At 32.7% G+C, this 16,821-nt stretch overlaps 1 protein-coding gene across 8 annotated transcripts in view; it reads left to right on the top strand.

Moving 5' to 3' along the window:
- The window catches only part of LOC137239477 (ADAMTS-like protein 3), a 1,132,820-nt gene that overhangs the window by 538,904 nt on the left and 577,095 nt on the right, over positions 1–16,821 (top strand). The window lies entirely within an intron of this gene.

Raw genomic sequence — 16,821 nt, forward strand, 5'->3', positions numbered from 1 at the left:
TAGAGAGCAGCCCACATTCAGTGGCAATTTTTGTTTGTAACGTCTATGAATGTGTTGGTTCCTTAGTCAGTCCTACATTGGTGGTTACAGCTGCGCATTGCGTAGCAAATGAAGGTCTGCCGGATCTCTCCGTTCTAGCTGGTGTAACCGATATAAGCGAAGGAGGAGGGCAACGACGCAATGTGGCGAAAGTAGATTATGAACATGATTTTAATCCAGAAATATATTTTATGGATATAGCTATAGTTAAAGTGACTGAATGCTTTCAACTAAATGATGCAGTAAAAATAATAAAACTTTGCAGGCATCGATTAAGACCGGACGATAGGTTGCAAGTTAGTGGATGGGGCTCGTTAAATGTAGACGATAGAGTTAAAACTCATTCTCCTCGTCTCAAAACTAAACGCGTGGAAATACAACAATCTTGGAATAGAGATGTAACAGTCATATATGCTGCAGCTGGTGGGAAATATTTGGGTTTTGGAGATTCCGGAGCAGCAGGCGTTATGAGTGGACGACTTTGTGCGGTGGCAAGAGGTAGGAGTTATATAGCCGATAATCTGGCTATATATTTAAATGTAGGAAATTTTAAAGTTAGAAATTTTATAAGAAACGCATTGAAAATGGAGAGTGCTCAGCAGTTGAAATGATGATATTTTTTTGCTTGTATCATGTATAAATAAATTGTTATAATTGTGTAAATAAATATTTTGTATTGTATGCAATGAAACTGTGGCGCATGTAAATGAATCCTCGTGTACGAATAGATCATGCGATGAAAACAAAATTGCGAAGTGACTGCTTTAAGGTCCTGCAAACTCTGTGTAAAACAGCTGATGCAACGAATTCTATATAACACAAACATTAAATGCGGAAAAAAAGAAACTCACATGAAATAATAATTAAAATAAAATATCACAAAACTCAGGAGTATATAATACCATGCATGTTTGGTATATTTGTCAAAACTAAGTTCAAATCATAAGCATAATAGATATGCTGCCGCAATTTGATCAGTATCTTCTCGTCTATTTACTGTTTTCTCTCTATTTTTTAGTATGTGAAGACTCTCTATTGTGTACCGCTTTTTCTCTTTCCTCTCTGTTTCTATTATTTTTGTATTTTGTAAATCAGCGGTGTGTCCATGTGTTAGAATATGTTGAGCAAGTGCCGTGCCGCTTTTCTTTTTGTTTATGTCCGCTTCGTGCTCTGCTAGTCGAACTCCCAATTTTCTTTTCGTCGTCCCTATGTATATTTTGTCGCATTGTGTGTTTTCTCCACCTTTGCATTGTACTTGAGGATGCCAAGGAGCTTGGCGAAACGTCGGGTTTATAAGTGAAGTTTAATCTTGCACTGTTCAAATATCTGACCACACAAGCCTATAATAATTCTGAATTTAATAAAATCAAATTGGTCAGAAAAAATCGATCACACAGTAATAACGAACATTTCAAAGAAATAATCATGAGAATCGGTTAAGTTTTGACAAAGTTATTGACAGTTGAAGAAATAGGTGAATAAAATACCGATTGAATTTTATGGAATTCAATTGCCAATAAATCCGAAAAAAGAATTTTTTTTAGGCAAAAAAAAAACATGTGTTTCATTATTTTGACCAAAGAACAACATATTAAAATTTCATCGAAATCAAAAATCATGTCCTCCGCGTACCGGATGTCTTTAAATGGAATGAACCAATACTCTTTTTTTATAAACAAAACCTCTTGGTTTTTTTTGGACATTGGAATAAATTTCCTACTTTAAAAATAAAAGAATTAAACCGTATTTGTGAAATTTAAAAAAAAAATAATAATTGTAAAATTTTTGTGAAATACGTTTGAAATGTTAAAGAGTTTTTAAAGTTTTGAAAAACTTGCAGATTAAATGAAATTTGCCAAAAATAAATAAATAAAAACTATGAACTATTTTCCTAATATTTTTAACTATTAAAAATTTCTAACACTTTTTTCGAAGTTTTGAAAAAATGTTAAAACTATTTTTTAAAAGTCTAATTAAGTTTTTGAAAAGAAATAAAATTTGCCGTTTCTGATAAAATTTTCCTTTTTCTCAAAATGATAAAATTATAATTTTCTAAAGGAAAAAGTTTATTGTTCAAGTTTATACAATATTTATAAAAATGGTTTCAAACTTTTCCGAAACCAGTAATTTTCGCAATTTTTGAAAAGCTACGATTTTCTTTAAAACAGAATTTAATAATTTGAAAAAAAAAAATCCTACATTAAAATACACATAAGTATATGTACACATATGGGCATTTCCACGGTAACGGACGCGATATTTTTACGGTTTTAAGTGCGTCCAAAACAATGAAGACAAAGTATAAGTTTGTATATGGGGTATTCCATCCCATTTCGACCAATTTTGAACCCGACCCCTTTAGAATTGGCTGAAAGTTTTTCTTCTTTTTCTAGCTTACGAAAGACGTTTTTCAGAAGTTTTTCATATTTTTTCATCCAACTCAAGTTATGAATTTTAAAAAAAAGCACCGTTTTTGTTTTCAAAATGCTACAACTTTTTCAAAAATTGATCGTTTGTGATCTTTTTTTTTAACTTGTTTTTAAATGTACTTTTCGGAAAAAATTCAAAAAAATGTTTAAAGTTTTTTTTTTGTAATTTTTCAGTTTTTCGAGATCAATCAATTCTGCAATCATCCCCACTAATCCCGGAGTGGCCCGAGAGTTTTTTTTTTTTATTTAATTGAAAAAAAAAAACTTTAAAATTTTTTTTTGTATTTTTTGCGAAAAGTACATTTAAAAACATATTTAAAAAAAAAAAAATTATCCCAAACGGTCAATTTTTGAAAAAGTTATAGCATTTTGAAAAAAAACACCGTTTTTTTCAAAATATTTAAAACTTAACCGAGTTTTTTTTTCTCGGCCCACTCCGGGATTAGTGGGGATGATTGCAGAATTGGTTGAAGTTTTTTATGAGAAAAAAAGGGCGAAATTCGAAAAATCTCGAAAAACTGAAAAATTACAAAAAAAAAACTTTAAACATTTTTTTGAATTTTTTCCGAAAAGTACATTTAAAAACAAATTAAAAAAAAAGATCCCAAACGGTCAAATTTTGAAAAAGTTATAGCATTTTGAAAACAAAAACGGTGTTTTTTTTTTTAATTCATAACTTTTTTTGAGTTGGATGAAAAAATTTGAAAGACTTCTGAAAAACGTCTTTCGTAAGCTAGAAAAAGAAGAAAAACTTTCAGCCAATTCTAAAGGGGTCGGGTTCAAAATTGGTCGAAATGGGATGGAATACCCCATTTATTGATATTGTTTTAAAGGGCTGACGGAGTGCTAGATCTTAATATATACGGGAAGGATCTTTTACAAATAAGTACGTAGTTATAAGCAATTATAACATGATACGGACGCGACAAAAAATGGAAGTTTTTTTCAGGCGCATTCAGAAATATACAAAATTCAGCAAATTAAGAATTTTTATATATACAAAATATATATGTTAATAAATGCGAACAGATGACTGTTATTCGTAGGTTTATGAAATATGATAATTTTCTCTTAGTTTTTATAATTGAGCATAGAGGAAAAATGGACGCGACATAACGAACGCGACAAAATTTTCCTTGAGCTATGAAATAGAATTTTTTTCATTATAACCCTTCAATTTTATTGAAAATAAAAACGTCTTAAAAAATTAAGAAGAAAGTTATTAGTTTTTAGTATGGTCTATTTTAATTATTTTCTTTAATGAATAGGCGGTCCGAGCAACTTCAATAAATTTACTGTCGAAATATGAAAACCAATCCATACTTTTAACTCCTTTGATATTTCGAACATTTTGCCATAACTCTGACAGCTGAAAAAAAAAATTTTTTTAGGCAAAAAAAAAAACACGTGTTTCATTATTTTGACCAAAGAACAACATATTAAAATTTCATCGAAATCAAAAATCATGTCCTCCGCGGACCGGATGTCTTTTAATGGAATGAGCCAATACTCTTTTTTTATAAACAAAACCTCTTGGTTTTTTTGGACATTGGAATAAATTTCCTACTTTAAAAATAAAAGAATTAAACCGTATTTGTGAAATTAAAAAAAAAAATAATAATTGTAAAATTTTTGTGAAATACGTTTGAAATGTATCCCATTTCGACCAATTTTGAACCCGACCCCTTTAGAATTGGCTGAAAGTTTTCCTTCTTTTTCTAGCTTACGAAAGACGTTTTTCAGAAGTTTTTCAAATTTTTTCATCCAACTCAAGTTATGAATTTAAAAAAAAAAACACCGTTTTTGTTTTCAAAATGCTACAACTTTTTCAAAAATTGACCGTTTGTGATCTTTTTTTTTTTTAATTTGTTTTTAAATGTAATTTTCGGAAAAAATTCAAAAAAATGTTTAAAGTTTTTTTTTGTAATTTTTCAGTTTTTCGAGATTTTTCGAATTTCGCCCTTTTTTTATAATAAACTTCAATCAATTCTGCAATCATCCCCACTAATCCCGGAGTGGGCCGAGAGTTTTTTTTTGATTTAATTGAAAAAAAAAAACTTTAAAATTTTTTATTGTATTTTTTCCGAAAAGTATATTTAAAAACATATTTAAAAAAAAATTATCGAAAAATCTCGAAAAACTGAAAAATTACAAAAAAAAAAAAACTCTAAACATTTTTTTGAATTTTTTCCGAAAAGTACATTTAAAAACAAATTAAAAAAAAAAGATTCCAAACGGTCAAATTTTGAAAAAGTTATAGCATTTTGAAAACAAAAACGGTGTTTTTTTTAATTCATAACTTTTTTTGAGTTGGATGAAAAAATTTGAAAGACTTCTGAAAAACGTCTTTCGTAAGCTAGAAAAAGAAGAAAAACTTTCAGCCAATTCTAAAGAGGTCGGATTCAAAATTGGTCGAAATGGGATGGAACACCCCATTTATTGATATTGTTTTAAAGGGCTAACGGAGTGCTGGATTTTAATATATACGGGAAGGATCTTTTACAAATAAGTACGTAGTTATAAGCAATTATAACGTGATACGGACATGACAAAAAATAGAAGTTTTTTTCAGGCGCATTCAGAAATATACAAAATTCAGCAAATTAAGGATTTTTATATATACACAATATATATGTTAATAAATGCGAACAGATGACTGTTATTCGTAGGTTTATGAAATATGATAATTTTCTCTTAGTTTTTATAATTGAGCATAGAGGAAAAATGGACGCGACATAACGAACGCGACAAAATTTTCCATGAGCTATGAAATAGAATTTTTTTCATTATAACCCTTCAATTTTATTGAAAATAAAAACGTCTTAAAAAATTAAGAAGAAAGTTATTAGTTTTTAGTATGGTCTATTTTAATTATTTTCTTTAATGAATAGGCGGTCCGAGCAACTTCAATAAATTTACTGTCGAAATATGAAAACCAATCCATACTTTTAACTCCTTTGATATTTCGAACATTTTGCCATAACTCTGACAGTTGATTATAAAAACTATCAATTTGTGTTCCAGAGATATACAAAATGTTAACTCCATCAATGTTGTTCTTAGCACACTCATAGAAGCATAATGCATCGCCGAGAATGATATTTCTTGCTTTAACGATTTGCCAGACTTTTCGTTTAACTACGGCACCTATTCCGTCTACAGCAGCTTTGCCATGTGAAGTGGCGAAAAAATTCCACTCTAAGATTCCGCAATGAAATTCAGCTGCAAGTCTTGGAATACTAGAAAGAATAAATTTATTTTTGAATTGGGAAGTGCTTCCATCAGAGGAAATATAAATGCTGGTAACTCCTTTGTACTGGTTTTGTAAGATATTGATAATTTTGGAAATAAAGTAGTAAACGTCGAATTTACTGTGAGTCAATCTATCACTGATATCAGCACAGGACTTGGTTTCACCAAGAACCCAAGCTACGCACCTAAACACTGTTACTTGGCTATAACTAAAGTGGGCATCTTGAATTTCGTTTTGGCATGTCAAGCGATAATTTTCAGCAAAATCAAATTGAATAACAATTTCATTAGCTGCTAACTTTTTCTCTTTAATTTCAACGTAATTTTGTTGGTGACGTTTAACAAAACAATGCATTTTAAAAGCTGGCAGCTGAATATCTACATCATGAATTAAGTCGCTTAATGGACCAATAGTGTAGTTTAAAGTTATGCGATCGTCTACTTTTCTCCACTGTTTCCATTTGCGTATTAAATTTATTAATAAACTGTATTGGAACTAGAGCGTCTTTAATATCGCGTACACAGCTGTCACAAGTACTAGCGATGCACTTTTCATTCATAACGTCGCAGCAAACTGATGTAAGAAATAAATCAGCTTTGGCAGGAATCTGCGGTATAATCTGTGCACAGCCTTCTAGTAAAAAAATTAAATTTGCATGGTACTTACAGATACACATATTGTGTCGTAAATTATTGATTAACTGAATGTAAGTTGGCTTAGAACGAATAAAAATAGTTTTGCATACATTTTCCTCAGTATATTCGGCTTTGAAAAGTTGATATGCTTCTGTTAAGGTCATAAGCATAAAACGTTTTGAAACTACTTTCCCATTGATTAGTATTGTATCCTTTCTCCCAATTAATTTCTCACGCATCTGGCTTTTTGATGACTTGGTAGTATTTTCATCCATCGTTTCTGTTGGCCTAAGATATTTATTGCATAAAGATTTGAGGATAGCTATTTTTCTATTCAGGTTTTTAGGTAACGCATGCTCAACTTTTTTCATTGCTTTTCCCATCGTTTGCTTACAGCTGTAAATTTCGCAATTCAAATTATCAATATTATTTGCGCTCTTTCTTTGCCGCAAAACTTGCTGCCAAACATGGTCCTTTTCTTTCTTCTTTTCTAATAAATTGCTATCACTTTTCATTTTTTGCGATAATCTTTTTCGGTACTCTTGCTTTCGTTTAGCTTCTTCTTGTATTCCTGCCATTTCTGGACGTTTTCTTTCATTTTCTCTCTATATTTCATTGTTATTGCTTTTCTTGTTTCTTTTGCCGTTTTTGCCATCTATAAAATTTTACTCTTGTGCAATTTCTACGACTTTATTTAATATTTAAGGTTTACGGTAACGGACGCGACGAATTTCAAACACCAATAAATTTTATTAATCGTTTTTGCCGAGAGTCAATGGCTACTTTTCTTAAGTGAAATAATTTATTTGCTTAAAGTCTGAAAGCAATTTACACTTCAACACTTTCTGCACTAATGAGAACAATAAATGCCGATTTTCGGAGACGGACGCGACATTCGAATATAAGCAGAAGTAATCAAAAAAAACTACCGTTATTCGATCTCCACTAAGTCTCGCTGCTTGTTAAACATTATGTTACTATCAGTAGAAGATTTTTAAATTATAAAAACATCATTGTATTACTTTGAATAAGGGAATATAACAAGGAAAAAAGTTCGTATATTTGGTCAAAAGAGTAAGTTTTTTCTAAATTTTGTATATTCGTTGTATATTTCGGCTCAAAATTAAAAGAAAAAGAAAATTCTTTTATATTTATAAAGTAAACACATTTGAGATTTATTATTCATCAACAAAAAGTTTTCAGGAACAGTTTGAGTTTTGCACTCGTGGTTGACCTTTTTATGAAAATGCCCATATGTATATGTAGGTATCTACTATTAAATTCTCCAAATTTTTTTAATACTTTTTGAAGTTTTGAAAAAAATTTTTTAAATGGCTAATAAAACTTAAATCATAAAATAAAAAGTTTTTTGTTTTTGTTTTTATATGAAAATGCATTTTTTCACAACATTTATAAAATTTCTTTCTAGCTTTTTTGGTAAAATATGCAGAATTTTTATGAACAAACAAAATTTTCAACTATTCATTTAATTTGCTAAATTTGTTTTAAATCATGATGAAATGAATATTCAGGTGTTCTCATCCTGTTGACGTTTTCCCTTATTCTGATAAGTTCGGCATGCATATTTTAGAAGGTTGTCTATCATACAGAACTGCCTTTGAGTTCTACTTCCTAAGTGAGGTTATGTTGTTGAAATCACCTTTATTATTGCATCAATGGTTTTAAATAATCTTAGAAAAATTTTGCATGTACAAAACAGTTTTTTAGAATGTGCTAACAATTTTTTAAATGCCAGAAAATAAAGTTTGCAAAGAATTTAAGATTGGGGTTTCTGATAATATTTTCTTTTTCTCGGAGTCATAAATAAAATTATTTTTTAATGAAAACGCTTTGTAACAATATCTCAGGAAATTCGTTCGAACTTTTCCAAAATTGTTTTCTTTTCTTCAAAATATAGTAAAAGGTTACACACTTTCTAAACTTTTTTTACCATAACAATGATAGTTCTGTTTCAACCATACATTAAACATTTTTCTATGGTGTGTGTCAAATTTAAATTCAGAAAATGACAATTCACATTCAGAACTTTCACTTCATATTCAGAAAAGAAAGAAACATTTAGTATTCAGAAAGTAACAATTCATATTAACAAATTTATTTCATCTACAGAAAGTCACAATTAGTGCTCAGAACAGAAAGATACAATTCAAAGTTGAAATTGGTATTCAGACAATTAAATAGAAATTCTTAATATAAGTTATAATATTCTAAGTATTAAATGAAAGTTCTGACGTCAAAGCGAGTTATTAGGTACTTTGAAATAATATGACTGTACTCATTAAGAAGTTTGATCGAGAAATGTTAAAAAAGACTATAGCAAAAAATTTATTTTTCAATAACTGCTTCTTATTTGATAAACATTTCTCCAAAATATCACATTTTTTCCACACGCCATCTTAAAATCGTCCACTGTGCCATGACGCTTTCTATTCCAACGTCAAGTCACAACTGGATGTAGTATAACAGATTTTCGTTGATATTGTTGACAACAATGTTTATCAACTTTTCGTAATTTGATAGTTTTCCTCTTCGTTTGCACGAGCATTGCAATTCACTTACCATGCCGTACCCCCCTGCGTAGCACTTGACTTGGTGCCCAAAGGATATACTCTGCATCGGCATTGTTGTAAAGGGCGCACTGTTGCATGTGCTGGAATGTGGGATTGCATTTATAACAAGATTTTGCCCAAATTCAGTTTAAAAGAATTGAAAGGGAGGTGAGAGGGCGGCAAGTATGAAAGCAAGCAAGTTAGCATGAATGCAAGCAAAGTCAACACGCAAGAAAGGCAGTGTGTAAACAGTCAAATAAGGATGCGCGCGTATCCTTGCTCAGGGTCGACGAATGATTTCAGAACAATTGCAAGGACAAATCGCATTATTCGTTTGTATTATTATTATAGTTGTTGTAGTTGTGAGCGTTCAAATATGAAATTGTATAATTTTCATGTTGCTTAACTGATTTTCTACAACTCGTTCTTTCAATGTTCGATTTTTCGCTTTTATTTGAAGAGAACGTAATTTATTTGTTTTGGTAATTTTTCTGTTGAGATTTTCCTTTGGCTATGTTCAGCAATTTGCCGGTGAGCTGCTCTAACCAAAATAAGTGGAAGTTATAATGTGTATTGTGGAAGAGCAATACAATTAGTGACCAAGTTGAAAAAAATACCTTAGTCCGGTTAAACTGTCAGTCCAAAATTCATACAAATTGACAACGTCACAGCCTAAAAATATGCAGCTGTCTATCTGCTTTTGGTTTTCATTGTTATTGTTATTTTGTTATTCCTCTCTTCTGCTGGTCACTCACTTAACTTCCTACTTCTGGTAAATTACACATTATTGTTGTAAATAAATATTTGTTTGTCGTTCATATATTTGTTCTGGTTCTCGTTGTTTGTTTGTTCATTCATTCGTTGGTAGGTTAGTTCGTCTGTGAGTTTGTTTGTTTGTTCATTTGTAAGTTCATTCATTTGTTAGTTCATTCAATCATTGAGTTGTTTTTTCTTCGTTTCACATTTCGTTTTTTCTTTCATTCACTTATTCTTTAATATACCTGCCTTGTCGTTTGTTGTTATTGTTGCTGTTCGTCATTGCATTGCATTATGTGTATCACCATCATATGATTCATCGTTGTATATACATAAGTATACAGATTTGCCTGCTTACATCTGTACAAATATTTTGGTTCATTTCTAGCGAGTTTTGTTGGTTTTAGAACCAAAATTTTTAAGTTGCAAATTTTAAATGTTTTTGGAGTATTTAATTTTAAGATTGTGATTTTTATGGATATATTTTCATGCATCATAAATTTTGATTTGTCTTAGATGGACACATCTGTAATGCTTTTTAGCTGAATATTGTTTAATGGAAGAATTTATTATTATTTTTATGAATTGGCAAATGAATGCTATATACTCACATACTTACCAGATTGCATGAGAGGCCGGTCTCCACCTGATACTCCTTCAACACATGCAATATATACTTAGATACCTATACTTACGATAAGAGAAGGACAGAGAGTTAAGAAAAAATCATTTAGGACCAATGCCAAAATCACGAGACACTCGTCGTGCCTAGCTCTAGGTTTCAAACTATCGGCAGTTATATATCATCAAGTTGCTTGTGGTACAGATATTTTCTTTTAGCCCTCTCCACAGCACATATAAAGGAACCCACTAGTACACCTAAGCTGAACAACGTTCTACCAAAAACCAGGCGTAGATTCTACAGAAAGGAAGTTCTAAGGCAGCTTCTTCTGGCACCGCTTAAAACCGAACAGTTGCTTATGAGGTGATCAAACGTTTCCTCCTCTTTATCATTTTTACAACTCATATAGCAACGACGGGAGGCCACTCCTTGTAATCCATCATGCCTACCAATAAGGCGGTGCCCAGTTCATATGTGTACAGGTGCAAAAATATTATCCCTACTTCGTTATTTGCTTCCAAGGCTTTATTGATTAAGCCTGAAAGTTTTCAAAGGAGAGGAATATATCCCTTTTCCTACATAAACACAAGGCCTTCAGTACTAGCAGCCATACACAAAAAACTTTTGCATAGAAACATTTGCAGTTTTTGTGCATTTGGTATTATCCACTACGCTAGTACAACTCAAACAGCACGAGCAAAGATCGGGTATGACACGGCGTATACGCAACAATTTTGCATCGAAATCAAATAACCAACATCTCCCTCTTTAGGAGGCATAATATAATTTTCGTTATCAATGCAGCACAAAGCAAAGTAATAAATGTTGACTAAAAGGTGTTGAATGCAAATATACAAAAAAAAAAAAACAACAAAACCAGCAAAGAAAAAGCGCTCTCTAAACAAAATGAAGTGCAGCTTAAAAGCACTCAACTTTGAGTAGAAAAGTACGCGAAGCAGCAGCACTCACCCCATCACTATGGCAGTGAGCCATAGGCTTAACTTGTCGTGCCCCAAAATATTAAAGTGTAGCGACATGAATGCAATACAAGACAATATTAAATATGAAATAGCAACAACAACAAATGCTTTTAAGCATAGGCGACAAGTGTTATTCAAAATACTCCATAGTTTTGAAACAAAAGCGAGGGAGGGGAAAAACTATTGAAATCGTACTCGCCACAATGTTTTAACAAACAACAAAATCAATTGCTAACGCAAAATTGCCACTTTGAGCTATACTGAACATGTAAAATGTTGCACAACGACAATAAAACGGCGTAACGTTTCGGTGATTGTTATGAAAACTTGAAGTAATTTCATAGGTTCGAGCTACAGGTGTGAGTGAACTCAAATTTCTATGGTAATGTAAGTCGACTTATTACGTTCGGCGTGCTTCAGGTGGTTAAGTGAAATTCAAGCGAGCAGAGAAATTGTAATTGAAACTGATACAATCAAATTTCACAGCGAAACTTAAGCACGACGTTGGAAAGTAATTAAGGTTTCCAGCAAGCGGTGTAGTGCAAATATGTTGCAGATGCTGGTTGATGTTGGGAGTTTTTTTTTTTTTTAAGTTTTTATGTAAGCTTTTGTGTTGAATATACAGCATGCAATGTAGGGTAGTGTGTTTGTGTGATCTGGAGCACAACTTTTAATGAAAATAATTGCAGTAATTAAACAAACATTGAGGAGCTGTATAAAATATAAATCATCTGTAGGATTTTTGACGGCGCCCTCATTCTTTCATATGTTAGGCACTTTTATTACAACTAGTCCTTTTTTGACGCCATATTCGGTCTGTCCACTCATTCTATTTTGATGAGGTTAGAGTATGTTTAATGAGATTACCTGTGCCACATGGAGGGAGACCTCCTGCGGGTCGCAAGTTAGCTATGAAGGAGTTTAGTCTGAATAAGTAATAGTACAATGAAATTGATACAGAGCAACTCTTATCTGGAATTCTGTATTTCAAACAGAGGATTCAACGCTATGCAAACAGTGAAACTAACAAATAAGGCACTTGCAGGAAGACTACGCCCTAATTTGTAACAACTTTAAACCCATTTGAAATGTTTAAACGAAGAAGGTATCATCATTAATTTGCGCTTATCCGCCTAAGCGCTTTTAACCGTTTCGTGACAAGCTATCCCTGTTTCGCGATAACTGACGCCAATTTTGAGCACGAAGAGAGGTCAAGTCTTCCCACGCCTGCCTTTCCTACCCTGAAGTTGAAGCTGCGGGCTCGCCTGAAAAACTTAGTTGGTCGAAACGTCTTCGTCCATCCGCCAGAGAAAACTTTGAGGTTTTATTCGGTGCACTATCTTCATATTTGGTAAAAGTTCATTCAGCGTATCATTTTACCTCCTTCGATACTCACCCTAGCATCGCGGACAGAGCCATACATTTTCAAGAAAAATTTCCACTGGAATACTGCAAGAGTCATCTCACCTTCTTCCGCCAACGTCCAGTGAGTCAAGAGTGGACTTTTACTTTTTAATTGCCTACGCATTCCTGCACATATCTTTCCCAGTCTTGAAACCTTCCCTCATCCGCCGTATTTGTTGGTAGAGTTCTTTTGGCATTACTCCTATCAGCCAACATTTGCAGCTCCTCACACTCACGCTTTTTTGACTCGGGTTTTTTTTTTCTAAATAGGTGTCGCTCTATCTCCTTCGCGTCACAATTTTGCACCAATATACCGCGCGTTGCCCTGAATGCAGCGTTTTCTTCCAAGGCAGTGCGACATCGTGTTAATTCTTCTTGAGAGCTCGTTGGAAGGTCTGAGCAGCACGGGTACTTTATGAGAGACAAATTTGCTCTCACTCCTCGGCCACATCGTCAGGTCAAATATTGTTCTCAATGAGCAGGTTTGAGGGCCGAGTAGTTTTCGTATTTAGAGGTCACCGGTCTTAATCACAAAAATCATCTTCGAATATTCGTGCGTTGCGCCAGAATAAAACTTAAAACAATTATTGACTAATATTTAAATGGATATACTTCTCTAAAAATATTTATAGCTGCAGCATTTTCTTCCTTTTTCTGCATTGTATTGCACAGTTTATATACATTTTAAGACCAATTTTGCGTCTAGTATCAACTTTTCGCTAAATTTTCAATTCATTCAAAGTTGCCCTAATAACTAGTAATATTTGTATAGGAAATCATATAAATTTTTGTTGTTATATCGGCCTACTGATTTGTAAGATAGCTGGTTTGAATCGAGCTCAAGGCGTAACAATTATTATTTTACCATTATTATTGTTATGATAAATTTTTTCTTAATTGATAAAATTATTAAATTAGAATAGAAGAAAGAAAAATTTTAAACAACTGCCAAAGCTCGTTATATAGATTCATTTCGGGAACTGCTAAATTCCTTCATCGGCAACGTTTAGGAGCCGCTGCTATAACAATTCAGCTATCACAGCGGTTTTTTGTTTGTCTTCATTAGCAGTTCCCGAAATGGGGAGTGCCACGAAATCCCCAAAAAAAAAATACCCAAACACAAAATCCCCAAAGAAAAAAAACCCCAAACACAAAATTCCAGTGCTATGATAAACATCACGATCGTGTAAAAAATAGCAATATCTCTTTCCTCTTTCATTCATATTTATGTATGTATAACTATATATTCACGTTTTGGCAATACATATTTTCACTTATCCATATATAGGACTGCTAGTCGCTCTAATTCGAACAAGCTAACAGAAGCGTGTACTACGCAGAAGGACATCACCGTGGCGGTAGCCACGGTTATACCACACACCCGGACTTGGCATGGCGTAGCCCAGGGTTATTTTTTATAAGCACGGCCGAAGACCGCCTATGCAGAAAGTTGGTATGGATTATTAGCCTTTTTTGTTCGCGGCGATTTTAAACCTAATTTGAATTTATTTCACACATAAAATGGGGATTTTGTGTTGGGGATTATGAGTTTGGAGTTTTGATTTTGGGGATTTTGATTTGGGGCTTTTGATTTTGGGGATTTTGATTTTGGGGATAACGTGGTAGACCCCCGAAATGGATCTATACAACGAGCTTCGGCAGTTGTCTAAAATTTTTTCTTTCTTCTATTCTAATTTAAAAATTTTTTCAATTAAGAAAAAATGTATCATAACAATAATAATGATAACATAGTTATTGTTAGGCCTTGAGCTCGATTCAAACCCGCTGAAATGCATATCTATATATAACCTCTTATGTGCGAACACTTATATATGAAAATGTATAAACTGTACTTGACTCATAATAAGCAAATGTTGTACTTAAAAAATTAAAACGGATATAAAAATTTAAATGAAATGTTAAGAATTCCAAAATAAAACAAAAAAGTCACTGCAGCTTAATCAAACCAAAAAAAGGTCATTTGTGGATTCAAAAGATAATATTTTCGCGTCAGTTAGCAAACAAGAGCACATTTACACATCTACATCTGCATATGCAACTATACTGACGCCCACCCACAACGATTGCCCCAAAGCAGCATAGCGCAGAACAATTTGTTTGTGCGTGTCCCTGTCGCACCTCACTTGCATATTTGCATGACGCATGCCATGACAAAACTGTAGCATTGTTACAAAATGCTCATGGCACAAAACAAAGCATGAATGGTACATAAAATATAAATGAAAAAAAAGTTAGCATAAAACAACGGAAACCCAATGTTTTTACTATTTTAAGCAATATTTTTAACGATTTCCGTTTTTTTTTTTCTTTTCGTTTTGTTTCGTTTATGTTTGTATTCGTTAAAACAAAAAAAAATTATATAATTCTAAACATATACGTTTATGAAATTGTTGGAATAACAATAAACTACCGTTTGTTGGGCGACCTCCGACGATGACGCAAAATAAAACAACAATCGAAATTATTTACAAATACCACATGTACAACAACACGTTTAACAAAACTTCTTACATAGGTAACTTGCACTTTTATTTATATTATATAACTTTTTATACTCAGTTGAGCAGAGCTCACAGAGTATGTTAACTTTGATTGGATAACGGTTGGTTGTACAGGTATAAAGGAATCGAGATAGATATAGACTTCCATATATCAAAATCATCAGTATCGAAAAAAAAATTGATTGAGCCATGTCCGTCCGTCCGTCCGTCCGTTAACACGATAACTTGAGTAAATTTTGAGGTATCTTGACGAAATTTGGTATGTAGGTTCCTGGGCACTCATCTCAGATCGCTATTAAAAATGAACGATATCGGACTATAACCACGCCCACTTTTTCGATATCGAAAATTTCGAAAAATCGAAAAAGTGCGATAATTCATTATCAAAGACGGATAAAGCGATGAAACTTGGTAGGTGGGTTGAACTTGTGACGCAGAATAGAAAATAAGTAAAATTTTGGACAATGGGCGTGGCACCGCCCACTTTTAAAAGAAGGTAATTTAGAAGTTTTGCAAGCTGTAATTTCGCAGTCGTTGAAGATATCATGATGAAATTTGGCAGGAACGTTACTTGTATTACTATATGTATTCTTTATAAAAATTAGCAAAATTGGAGAACGACCACGCCCACTTTAAAAAAAATTTTTTTAAGTGAAATTTTTACAAAAAATTTAATATCTTTACAGTATATAAGTAAATTATGTCAACATTCAACTCCAGTAATGATATGGTGCAACAAAATACAAAAACAAAAGAAAATTCAAAATGGGCGTGGCTCCGCCCTTTTACCAATCCTTGTGAAATTTGGCAGGCGCTTAGATTCTAGGACCATAACTGTTTTCTGTGAAAAAGGGCGAAATCGATTGAAGCCACGCCCATTTTTTATACACAGTCGATCGTCTGTCCTTCCGCTCGGCCGTTAACACGATAACTTGAGCAAAAATCGATATATCTTTACTAAACTCAGCTCACATAATTATATGAACACACTTTGTATTGGTATAAAAAATGGCCGAAATCCGACTATGACCACGCCCACTTTTCCGATTTCGAAAATTACGAAAAATGAAAAAAATGCCATAATTCTATACCAAATACGAAAAAAGGAATGAAACATGGTAATTTCATTGGTTTATTGACGCAAAATATAACTTTAGAAAAAAACTTTGTAAAATGAAAAAGTTCTGCAGGGCGAAATCGAAAGCCCTTGGAATCATGGCAGGAATACTGTTCGTGGTATTACATATATAAATAATTTAGCGGTACACGACAGATGATGTTCTGGGTCACCCTGGTCGAAATCTCGAAAACGCCTTCACATATACAAACTACCACCACTTCCTTTTAAAATCGTTATTAATACCTTTAATTTGACACCCATATTGTACAAACACATTATAGAGTCACCCCTGGTCCACCTTTATAACGATATCCCGAAAAGGCGTCCACCTATAGAACTAAGGCCCACTCCCTTTTAAAATACTCATTAACACCTTTCATTTGATACCCATATCGTACAAACAAATTCTAGAGTCACCCCTGGTCCACCTTTATGGCCACATCTCGAAAAGGCGTCCACCCATAGAACTAAGGCCCACTCCCTTTTAAAAT

The sequence above is a fragment of the Eurosta solidaginis genome, chromosome 2, assembly GCF_040869045.1.
Source record: "Eurosta solidaginis isolate ZX-2024a chromosome 2, ASM4086904v1, whole genome shotgun sequence".
Taxonomy (NCBI): domain Eukaryota; kingdom Metazoa; phylum Arthropoda; class Insecta; order Diptera; family Tephritidae; genus Eurosta; species Eurosta solidaginis.